This window comes from Callorhinus ursinus, unplaced genomic scaffold, assembly GCF_003265705.2.
Source record: "Callorhinus ursinus isolate GAN/ISIS: 27379988/994484 unplaced genomic scaffold, GSC_fseal_2.0 scaffold28, whole genome shotgun sequence".
Classification (NCBI taxonomy): Eukaryota; Metazoa; Chordata; class Mammalia; order Carnivora; family Otariidae; genus Callorhinus; species Callorhinus ursinus.
Window position 1 is genome coordinate 17,904,269 of NW_027397090.1, and position 12,111 is coordinate 17,916,379.

The window sequence follows — 12,111 nt, forward strand, 5'->3', positions numbered from 1 at the left end:
CCCTGCAACACACGATTGCTTCCCACTGCTGCAGGGTCTTTTAGGAAAGGAAAGTGCAGACAGAACTGCACGAGTAACATTTATTTTCCGATATATAAAGGACTTCGACTTTACCTCTTGTCTTACTTTTGCCACATGACTGATTTACTAGGTCTTGCTAAAATTGAAGATAGAGCCAAGCATTTGATGCTTCGTGACTAAAGCTAAAAAAAAAAATGAAAAGCAGGGATGGCAAATGCAGTGTGGGATCCTGGAACAAAAAAGAACACTAGTAGAAAAACTGGAGAGCCCAGAGTAAAGTTTGGAGTTTAGTTAGTAGTTCCACTGCCCCATCTGTATTGACGGGTGCACGGCAGTTACATGGCACATTACCAATGGGGGAAGCCAGGGGAGGGGTGCACCGCCTTTGCGACTCTTCTGTAAATATGAAGCCACTCCAAAACTAAACATTTATTAAAAAACAAAACTAGGAGATGAATAAGGGTCCGTGGCAGATGGTGGTCAAAGCTTAACAGGAACGACATTATTGCAGATGATACTGTCTTTCAGTTTATAAGAAAGTATTAGCATGAAATGGCTAACTTGTGTGTTCGTAGATCTTGAAGAATCCTTAGTAGAAATGAAATGTTATTATTACTAAAATGGTACAGAATCATCACCTTTCTGTGGTTGGCAGCCACCGCATTCTTGGCTTGGGGCAGATTTTCAAGTCTGGATGGGCATCTGGAAATGGCATATATAACCCATCATTTCCTGCAGGGACCACCAAGCTGGTTCAAGAGCCCCATCGCCCGCCTGTTTTCTCAGAATGCCTTAGGCGAGCCCTGAGACCCCCTGAGTGTCTCCCTTCCCCCTCTGAGAACCGCCATTCTAAACTGATGAGATGAAATGCTTTCGGAATAGAACAAATATGTAACAGGTGCATTTGGTCCACGTGCAACTTCCCTGCAACTTACCATCCACCAGCGCCTTTTGCTCATCTGCTTCCTTCACAGGTCCATGCACCAGGCTCTTCTCTCTACTACCCTGACTCATGTCTTCGTTAAGTTAATTGCGTTTAGGAGAGTCACCAAGTTCAAAAGCACTTTCCTCTCCTGTGTCCCCATCCCTGAGTCTCCCTCCCTGGAGCCATCCCTTTTCAGTTATTTCTAGTATTTCAGTTGGTATTTACCTCTGTTGAAAATTCAGAAATAACAGAAGTTAAACCAGCGAATCACCACAGTAGCAATTAGTAAAAGTTTATTGTGCACACACCAAAAAGGCAGTTTGCAAACCAGGAGCACTCAAACCAGAGCATGGAAGGAGGCTCAGGGGTAGATGGTCATAAAGCAGCCCATATGGGGAGAAGTCGGTGACTGTGTTCTTCCCAGGGACTGGTCATAATGCTAGAATGTTCTCAAGTTATATGGAACTGGTCAGTGGTTACCTCATACCAACCTTGGGAAGCAGTTCAGGTTTTGCTTGTGGTGTTCAGAGGCACAAGCAAGGGATGACCCAGGTCCAGTCAGTCTTGCAAAATAAGTGAAATCAAGCTTTCCCTGCATGACTAAACTTGTACTGTTTGCTCAGGGAACCTTGAAGACTGGTCTCCATTAGCATTTGATTTTAACAACCTCCACAGTCCTGTGTATTTTGGATACTACTCTTTCTTGACTTTGGGGTTTTAGATATCATCTACTGACCAACTACTTTGGAAAGTGAGAATTAACTTATAACCAATTGACCAAATAATTCTGACTACGTCAATGCTCCGTGTTGTTACATGAGATGATAATCATGCAGAGTATGCACAGCTTGAGTCCATGGTTCCTGCATTTCCACAGACTGCCACACTATGCCATGTCTTCTTGCTGTTGGAATGAGCCGCAGAGGGGGGCGGATAATGGTGTGGGCAAAGGGCGGTCTCCGAGAAGGTGGAGGGACGCGTCCGGCACCCAGGGCAGGTAATGCTCTGGTGCAACCAGGCACCTTCATCCATGAGTGGGGCCCCAGGGCCATGTGGGCCCAGGATATGGGCCGTGCTCCCTCAGTTCCCCCAAAGGAGAGCTTGTGGGTGAGGGTGGAGGGCTCATGGGTCCCAGGAGGGAGCAGGCCACGTGAAAGCGTGGCTTCGGTGAGCAGGAGGGTAAGCCCTGTGGGGAAAGGGGTAAGTGTGTACGGCACATTTGAACACCCATGTGGGTCTGTGGTCTTACTGAGGCCGTCCCCCGAAACTCACTGTCTCCCTCAGTTTCCATTCTCAGTAGCCCTGTTCTGTCTCTGAGAGATGACTCTGGCTCAGGAACATTGACGAAACCACCCAAATACAGTTACTTCTCACTGGACATGAAAGGTGCTGCTTCCTCATGCAAACTGGTGTTTGGGGCAACAAGTGTGTGTTTGCCTTGGGAGAAGCGCTTTGACCGGCCAAGGATTCGGGCAGCTGCTGGAAGAGAGTTCTACCCACTTCCTTGTCCTCCTCCTGGAGGCTGGGGCTGAGCAGCCTGCCGGGCAGAGTCCCGGGGCCTCAGGCCAGCTTCTCGGACGCCCCCGAGTCTGCTGGTCCATCCCACAGCGCCTCAGCCCGCCTGCTTCGGGGCTCCAGGTGAAGTGACCCTAACTGCGTTTTCTGTAGCAGTGAGGCCCTGGGAGGGAAGGGAGGCCCGGACTCTGGAGAGGGGACCTGCCCAAAGGGCATCCTGTGCAGGGGGCTGCAGTGGGACTCCATGTGCTGGTGGCCGGAGGCAGGGCAGAACAGAGGAGAGGGTGTCTGCAGAGCAGGGTCTGGTCCCCTCCTGGGGGTGGGGATTCTGTCTGTTATCTGGGAGCCCAGGCCTGTGTGGAACACGTGCTATGGGGAATGGCGGATGGGCTTGATCCGGGCCTCGATGATCCTGGGAGAGCAACGGGTTCTGTGACGCAGAGGGACAGGCAGAGAAGCCCAGGGCAAGAGGTGACAGGAGACAGCCAGGACCGAGGTGGCCCCGTAGCTCTCCACAGACAGACTCAGAAGTCCAGGCTGGCCCTGGACCCAGGCCGTGGACTTCCTGCAGGGGCCCGCACCCTGGGCGGTTCAGGTTGCATACATGTGCTTTTCCTGAGCGGCTAACCATGCTCTTGTGGCACCGGGAGTCAGGGTTGGAGCCAGATGAAGAGAACACCCAAACCCCAAGCACCGTGAATGTCAAGCTTTGTTGGCAATTCGGGTGAAGAGTAAGCTGTGTTTAGGGTAGGCGGGGGTGGGGCTGTCACTGCAATCAGAGCACAATCACTGGAGAGAAAAATAAATACTTTAGAAGGCACTTGACCTTTTAAATGCCGAGCTCTAAAAATAGAGACGGAGCGTAGTGATGGCTTTACTGGGGCAGAGATTCAGCCAGGCCCTGCTGAGTCTCTGCCTAAGGACCCGGCTCCCCTACCGGATGTCAGCCACTCAGCCCCGCGCCTGTACCCGGTGTGTAGGTGAGCCTCCCGTCCCTTGTACCTGGTGCGCCCATGAGCTGCCCCTCACCTGACCCGAGGTGCGATCGCCTCCTGGATGGAGGGGCTGAGGCTCCAGACCTTGTTGCTTGGCTTCATCACCGCGTTAACCTTCCCTCTGCACGTTGTAGCATGAAGCTAAATCTCCGGGTTAGGAAACAGGACTTGCTTGCCTCGTTGGGCTTTATCTAGACATTTCCTCTCAACTTCTTTCAAGTATTTGGTTGGAGCCTCCAGTGTTGGGGTCCGGGTCAGAGGTCCCATATCCGCCGTGCTCCCTCGTCCAGGGAGAAGAGGCAGGGCCGTGGAGGTGCTGTCCTTCTGCAGCCGTGCATCCTCTGCAGTCACCTCTCCTCCCTCCACAAGTGCTGGCAGCCCGTGTCCAGCCAGCCTGACCTCCACGACAAAGTGGGTTCGGTGCAGCCGAGCCCGGAGTCCCGTGGGCGTTGAGGTGCCAGGGCCGTGGGGAAGGCTTCTGAGCACAGTGTGCTGGCCTGTCCATCCCCACATTAGCACATTTTAGCAGAAAGTTCATCTGAACACTTGCCAACGGGAACTCAGGTTACGTGGAAAGGCTCTAAATACCCTGGAGCGGCAGCCGCTGCTTGCCCTCCCCTCCCCAGGGAGATGGAAATTGCTGGGACCTTGTCGGCTCCTGGCTTCTCCCTGGAGCAGGCACTTTAAAAGCGAATCCGATGGAAGAGTTTCTTTTATTCCTCGAGGGCAGGGTGAGGTGTGAGGAAGGGGGACCGGGTGGGCTTTGCTGGCTGAGGGTCTCGGGGGAGGGGAGGACCCCGGACATGCACGCAGTCCTGCCGGGCGATTTAATGCACCTGCTTCCCTCCCGTCCACGCCCCGACCACGCGGGGCAGGGAAGTGGGCTCCGAGGGCTCACGCGCCACGAGGCGCCGCGGTCTGTGCTCACTGTGGCACTTTTTGCCGACTTCGTGGTTCTGTCAGTGGCGGGATGGAGCCAACCGTCCTTGTTTTTGCGACAACTTTCTGCACCGGGGAGGCCAGGCCCCACCAGCCGGCGACTCACTCCTCAGCCACAGGCCCTGCTCCAACGCCACTTCCCTGGCCCCCTCTGCTCACAGGGCCAATGTGGGAGGTGAGAACCCGGCTCCTTTCCTTCCTGAGTCAATCCCCTAACACAAGAAGCTGAGAGAGCAGGAAAAACGCTTTCTCCAAGTCCAGGGATTGGCGGGAACCCTTCCGTCCTGTGAGCTGAGCAGGGCCCTCCTGGTTGGTTGGCGTCCTTGGGCTGGCTCCTCCTGGGGAGGTCTGGGAGGCTGGCAATGGGATGTCACGGGGATGGGGAACTTCTGGGTGGTGCCCTCCTAGGGAGGACTCTGGCCTGGATGCAAGACCAGGGGTGCATCCCAGAAAGCAACCTGGCAGCTCTGAAAAAGGGGAATGATGGGGATGTGATGCGTTCCCAGAGGTAACGGATCACCCCATTTGCATTTTACCCTTGCCTGAGACTTCTAGAGTGTGTCATTGAACTCATGGTGAATCTAGGAGAGCAAGCACCTCATAGACCCACGAGGCTGCCCTCTCCAGCGGTGTCTGGTTCAGCCAATACACAAGTTAACGGAGTCCCTTTCTCCTTTTCTCCCAGTGGAGTAACCGGGTGGCTTGGCACAGGGTTCTCAGCCTAGCTGTGCCATGGGCCTCATCGGCAGCTGGGTGAAGCCCACAGGGGCCTGGTCAGAATGATGCTTTTAATAGATGAAGGACATGGGATGGACAGGCAGATCAGACGTTCCAGTGATGGAGGGACAGTGTCCCCTGGGCCACAGGCCTTCCTTCATAATCACCTTGTTACCCCCCCCACCAAGCTCGGAGGGTCCATGTCCCCACCCCCCCAAATCAGAGGCCCTGACAATACTTGGACCAACAGAGTGAGGTAGACAGGACACCGTCCCAGGCCCTCCATCCGCCTCTGCTTGGGAAGGGAGCTCGTGGTGGAGGTATGACCAGAGATTGCCAGGTGTGAGAAGGCGTGCGGCCTGGCGTGCCATGTTCAGAGGAAGGTGAGGAGCACTGAGGAGGCGGCAAGCTAACCTGCAGGTTCCCCCAGCCCGGCCCACGCCACGTGGGGCAGATCAGAGCTGCCCAGCTGGACCTCCTTCCATCTCCTGACCTGCAGAATCATCGGCAAAAGAAATTGGCACTTTAGGCCATAAGGTTGTTTGGTTTTTATTTATTTTGTGTGTGTGTTTGGGGGGGGGTGTTGTTACTTAGCAACAGAAAACCAAAACATGGGATTCCTGAGAAAATTGATTATATTAAAATACAGGTTTTGATGGTTAGGTTTATGCATCAGCTTGGAGGAGCACCCGGGGTGTCCAGATATTTGGTCACGCATGATTCTGGGTGTGTCCATGAGAGTGTTTCCGGAGAGATTCGCATTTGGTCTGGTAGACTGAGCAAGGCAGAGTCCCTCCCACCCACCTGGGTGGACCTCGTCTAATCAGTTGAAGGCCCGAATAGCCCAATTAGGTGGACCTTCCCAAGAATAAGAGAGAATTCTTCCTGCCCGACAATCTTGGAACTGGACATCAGCTCCTTTCCTGCCTTCGGGCTGAAACTACCCCATGGGCTCTCCTGGGCTCCATAATCGCGTGAGCCAGTTCCTTGTACTAAATCTCTCTCTCCCTCTCCATCCTGTGTCTCTGGAGAACCCTCCCTCACACACAGCTTACACTAGCAGCAGGACTCCTGGAGATAAAGTTACAATTACAATGACAGTGCACTTTGTTCTCACTTGTCAGAGGGCAAGGACCATGAGAAAACACTCAGCACCTGGGGGCGGGGGGCGGTTACACTAGTCCTAGGGCAATACACGGAAGTCCAGAAAACAGGACACCTGCCCCCCCCCCCGGAGCTTCCACTCCGCTCAGAAGACCCCCAGAACCTGAGCTGATGGTGTGCAAGAGGCCGTTCCGTGGAAAGAGTGCAGTAGACGGGCCAGCCCCTGGGTGGGCTCCCTGGCAGCCTAGATCGGGGGGACGTTCGCTCGGATCCCGCAGGAAAGTGAGTGGTGGTCTGTTTGCTTTGGCGATGACCTGTGCCCTGGGCACCAGCAAGCAGAGTGACGGGAACCGGTGGATACAGCCGCCTCCTCTGGACGATTCTGAGAGACCTTCTGGGGGCTTCTGGGACGCCCTGCAGAGCCGCCCTGGCCGTCCCGACCATGCACTTCGCCACACCTGCCACTGTCCCTCTTCCAGCAAACCAGCTGAGGGCTCAAGATGCTTCGGTCCTTCCCTCCATCAGGACTTCACAGCCTCCGTGTGTCCCCAGGTGGGAGGGGACAGCCACTTCCACGTGAGCCTTATTGCTCCGGCCAGCAGGGTGCTATGATCAGTGGACTCCATCAGCCACCGCAGGCCCTGCCGAGACTCCTGACGGCCCAAGCCGTGGGCCTAGCATGTGCACGCCCCAGTGCTCACCACTGCTCCACCAGGCCGGGGCCAGAGATGCCATTTGGCCGGCAGCCAGTTACGGGAGCCCCATCTGCCCCCACTGGGGCCCTTGCCACCCTCCGCCTCCAGTCCCTACAAAGGTTCCCTGGGGGGCTTCACCGCACCACAGCTTCCTACTGTTAGAGCAGCTAGCGCCACACGTGGCTGACCCCTTGCTGTGCCGGAGGCACGTTGCCTCGTGGCCGGGACACGGGAAGCAAACGCCCTCCCTTGTTCCAGTGCCACGCAAAGCAGCAGTGAGGTCCAGTCTCTCGAAGCTGCCAGAGCCTGGGTAGGAGCTAGCAGAGGAGGCCCACGTGGGAGGTGAGGGCACAGGCCTCCCCAAGCCCCTCCGCACACGACGGAGCACTCAGCCTGCGCCCAGGACGTGTGTGCAGTGGTCACATAATCTCTTCAACTATCATACTGACTGTCGCACCCCTGCGAGGTCTCATTGCACACAAGCCACCTGCTCTGTTTCTAGGACTGTCCTTCTCCAGATGGAGGCCACATTGACCCATCCGGTGTTTGTCCAGGACAGGGGGTCAGCCCAGAAGCAGAGCAGCCTGGAGGTGTGTTTGCTGTGGCACGTGGGCAGGAGAGCTGGAGCTCTCGGCTCGGAACTGGCTGTCTTCTCTCCCCCAGACAAGACTCTCGGGGCGCTGCTCCCTGGCCCGCATTCACAGTTACTTTACATGTGGGGCTCTTCCAAAATACACTGCCATGACCTCTGTTTCATATTTGTCTCTTAAGGGCTGTTGACATCACAGCACGCAAACAAAGTTTGCGTGACATGCTGGGGGCTTGTGAGCCTCATGTGCGGCACCCTGAAAGTACTCGACCTGGAGTCTGGGCCGGATTTTGCCATGTGTGTCTTGGTGGGGGTTCTGGCTACAAAGGACACGTGTTCTGATTCAGAGGTTCCCCAGGGTTGTCTTGATCTGAGCTCGTGGCCGTGGAAGCCAGCCAGGTGCTAACTTCCTCGGGCACCACCCGACCTCGCTGCCAGTGAGGGCCTGGTGTCCCTTCCAGAGACTGACGGCAGGCCCCAGGAGACGTCTGCTGCGTGGATGGACGTTGTTCCCTCCCATGGGGTAGGTGTCTGCTAGCTGGACTCCCTCCTCCTTTCTCTTCCGAGCACGTCTCCCTGCCCCTGGAAGGCCTGGCTCGGTGATTTCTGGAATGTCTGGCTGCTTTCTAACCCATCCTGGGTCCTGCCGCGGCCCCCACCTGTCCCGATGGCCTGCCGGCTGTCACAGCGGATCAGCACAACAGGGCCACGGGGAGTGACACGGAGTGGAGTGGGAGGGTGTTGGCGCAGCTGGAAAATCCCCGACCAGCCCTCCAGAGGCCAAGGCCGGGCCAGACGGGTCATGGGGCAGGGGACTGCCGTGTGCCCCCACGTCTACTGTAAAGTGCAGGCCGGAGGGCCAGGAGAGAGCTGGGCGTGGACCGGGGGGAGCGTGCGGGTCACCCCAGTAAACCATGACCCTCAGGGAGCCGAGTTGCTTCTCCTCTGCCTTGTGAAAGCCCTCTTTGGGCCAATTCTGTGCCATGGCGGGGGGGTCCACAAGACAGTGGCTCACGGGAGGGGGTTCCACAGGAGGAGGTTCCGGGAAACATAATCTGTGCACGATCACGTTTAGTCCAGGTTAAATGTACTCCAGAGTGCCACAGTTGGATCTTACCTGTCATTTATGCCGTCTCGTGTCTTGCCCAGGCTTGGTACTGACCGCGTACTTTTTGAGTGATAGGAAGGAAACAGGCGAAAGGGGCCAATCACATGCTGCCGTGGACCCCAACCTCTGTTTCGGGGCCGCCGGTTGGTCACTGTAAGTGCAAATGTGCAACCGGGTCCTGGGGCTGTGCTGAGAGCAGGTCAGAAGCCGGGGTGCCTACTTCTAATAGCCTGTCACTGCAAGAGGGCTGTCAACATGGAGTCATACGGTACGTGCCCGTGTCAGGTGGTATTTTTCCACTCAGAATAATTCCCTGGAGGTCCATGCAAGTTGTTTTCTGTACTAATGAATTGTTCCTTTCGATTGCTGTGGGGGATTCCACGGCATGGCTGGGCCCCAGCTTGTTGAGCTGCTTACCCCCTGAGGGACACCCGGGTTGTTCCCCGTGTTTGACTCTGACAAAAAAAGCCAACGTGCACATCCATGGACAAGTCGATGTTCGAACGTTAAGTCTTCCTGTGTCTGGGATACATGCTCACAGACACGATTTCTGGGCTGTGTGGGAGTTGCATATTTAGTTTTATAAGAAATGGCCTCACCATTTTCCAGAGTGGCTGTGCTGTTTTACATTTGTACCAACACAATTTATTTTTAAAATGAAATGTTATTAATTAGTTGGAGGGAGAAGAATGGTGGCTGGGGTCATAAAAGGTCCACAGGAGGGGTCCCCTGGGATGTGGAAATGTTTAGGATCTTGACCCATGTGCACGTCTGATAAAATTGTGCAGAACTAAACACACACATTGAATGCGTAGAAAACGACCAGAACCCGAATACGATTGATGGGCTACATCAGGGTCAATGTCGTGACTTGACTGTGTGCTAGAGTTATGCAAGATGTTACCAGTGGGGGAGACTGGCTAAGAGTAACTGCGGGTGAATCTACAGTTATCTAAAAAAATAATAATTAAAAAATAAAGACAACGTATGGCAATAATTTAAGAATAAGACCGTGGAAAACCTGATAAACTATTAAGATTTAGACAAATGTTGTTACTTGCTTTTCTGATTTTGCTGGCCATGCGTCAGTCGCGAAGATTTCCATCCGCTGGTGACTTGGTCCGCTTCTGAAGGTCGTCCCTCCTTCACACACCCATGAGAAGAGACCTTTTAAACCCAGACCCCAACTCCACCCCCCTCTCCAGCCCATTTTAGGGCACAGAAGAGCAAGCTGGGGAGAACGCAGGGAAATGTGTCTCGGGCGGCCGGGTGCTGCCAAGGGCTGTCCCCGGCGGCCGAGGGAGGAGCCGCAAGGAGCTGCGTGTGTCTGGGAGGAGAGAGAGCTGCGTCTCCCAAGCTGGATCTCCGTGGTGGGCTCCTTGGCACGCATCAGAGAGACCACCGGTACCTGCAGATTCTACAAGAGAGCCCTGGGCCGGGCCAGGACCTTGATCTCGACCCAGAAGTTCTTGCAGGGTACCACCTGCACTCTGGGGCTCCTGGGGTGGCAGCTTCCCTCCAGGGAAATGGTGACCTTTATGATAAACTATCTTATGACCAAAAGTTTTGCAGCGTTAAAATGTGATCCATCCATTAGGTTGTCATATGAAGCCTATAAATAACTCCAGAAATGAGATCCTGTGACAGCCGTTCACTGTTATTATTTAAAACAAATATTGGCTATTTATAGCCAGGTCACCAGCCTGGCCATTGCTTTCCAAAGACTCTTATTTCCCTCAATCTATCCTGAGAAACAGGACCTTTAAAACCACCCGGATGGTGGAGAGCGCTCCCGCAGGCTGCCTCCCCTCCTTGGAACCTGGCGTCCTCAGGAAATCCTTGTCCTGCTCTCTGTGCTCTGGCTGCCTTCCCAAAAAGCCTACTGAGCCTTCTCTGCCTTCACATCCTTCCCTGGACATGATGGTTTCTCTCCCAGGACATCTGCTGTCGCAAGAACCACGAAAGGTCTAAGCTTTGCTCTCCTGGCAAAGTAACAAGTTTACCTGCACCGTTTCCTCTTCTTGGCAGAAGACAGGAGACTCCCAGGTCAGAGACAAAGGAGAGTTTGCTACTTCAGCAACCACGGCGGCCAGAGACTCAGCGTTTTCATGCTGGTTCCCTGAGCCCCAGCTGGAATTCCCAGCTCCCCTGAGTCAGAGGGTCAGGTGGTATCTGCACATGCAGGGGAGGCCGTTCCAGAAGCAGCAGCCCAAGCTTAGGGAACTTGACTTTTCTGTAAACGTGCCTGCCTTTCGTTCTGCAGGGAGGCATTGTCTTTATTATCTCCAACAGTAAGCACGCCTGATGTTTATTCCAGAGGGACACACCTTGCCTCTCGTCCACTGATCTTTACAAAGATAGTCTGCAACAAAGGACTGTCAGCTTCTCCTTCTTAATTCATGCAGAGTTGCCAGAGACCCCAGAGAATTGTCTCCCAGAGGACCATAGAGTAAATCATTTAGTTAAGGTTTTTCTTCCTGAATTAATTCCTCCCCCCAACTTGGCACGAGCCATTCTCACCTCTGCTAACAAGCCACATTGGGCAGCCATGGAGAGGTTGTGGCTTGGCTCTCCCTTCAGGGAAGACAGAAGCGCAGTCAGCCGACAAGCTCGAGCTGCAGTGTTCAGGCTGAGGCCGTATTCTCCTCGGCCCCAAAGCTATGCGAGGAGGCCATAGGGCCACAGGGTCTGGTCATTCCTGCCCAGTATGGGACTTCTCTGAGTCTTTGTGTGGAGCTTCCTGCTGGGCTGGCAAGGGGGCCTTCTCCAGGTTTCCCTGCAGCCCGGGGCTCCCCCCGCCCCATCTCCCTCTCCCCTTTATCTCACACGTGTGACTCCAGAGGAATCTTTTGCACAAACGGCTCTGTCTTGAAGGACCCCACGGACACACTTGAGCGCACCAGCCTCTAAATTGCTCTTGGAAGGATTCTCTGACCAATGGGAAGCTGAGCCAGGCTGATCCGGGCTTCCTCCAAGACCCTCCGTCGTTCAGGAAATCTGAGATTCTGTTGTAAGGCTCTGGAGTGTTCCCCATCTCAGGGACATTTCAGTACTTATCCCCCCTTTTGCCAGGAACCTGTCCACAGCCCATCAACTCCTCTTGGAAGCCAGAGACAGACTCTGCTCAAGCCCACAGCCTTGGGTGGACTCACTGAGTGTCCGTAGATCTTGCTTCTCTTGGAGGCTCAGCTAAAGATTGCCTCCCCGACCAGCCCTCCATGGCCTTCCTTTCTACCACTCTTTTTATGTTCATTTGTTCGTAAATATCTATATCTTCCACTCGATGGCCAACTTTTTGACTATAGGATTCTTATTTGTTCTCAGTAGCCAGAGCAATGCCTGGGACATAGTGAACATTAAATAAAAATTTACCCAGTGAGGGCACCTGGGTGGCTCAGTTGGTTAAGCGACTGCCTTCGGCTCAGGTCATGATCCCGGAGTCCCGGGATCGAGTCCCACGTCGGGCTCCCTGCTCAGCGGGGGGTCTGCTTCTCCCTCTGACC

General features: G+C 54.6%; 1 protein-coding gene across 9 annotated transcripts in view; it reads left to right on the plus strand.

The window, feature by feature from the left end:
• Positions 1-12,111, plus strand: part of AUH (AU RNA binding methylglutaconyl-CoA hydratase) — a 384,072-nt gene that overhangs the window by 255,175 nt on the left and 116,786 nt on the right. The gene's annotated exons all lie outside the window — the stretch shown is intronic.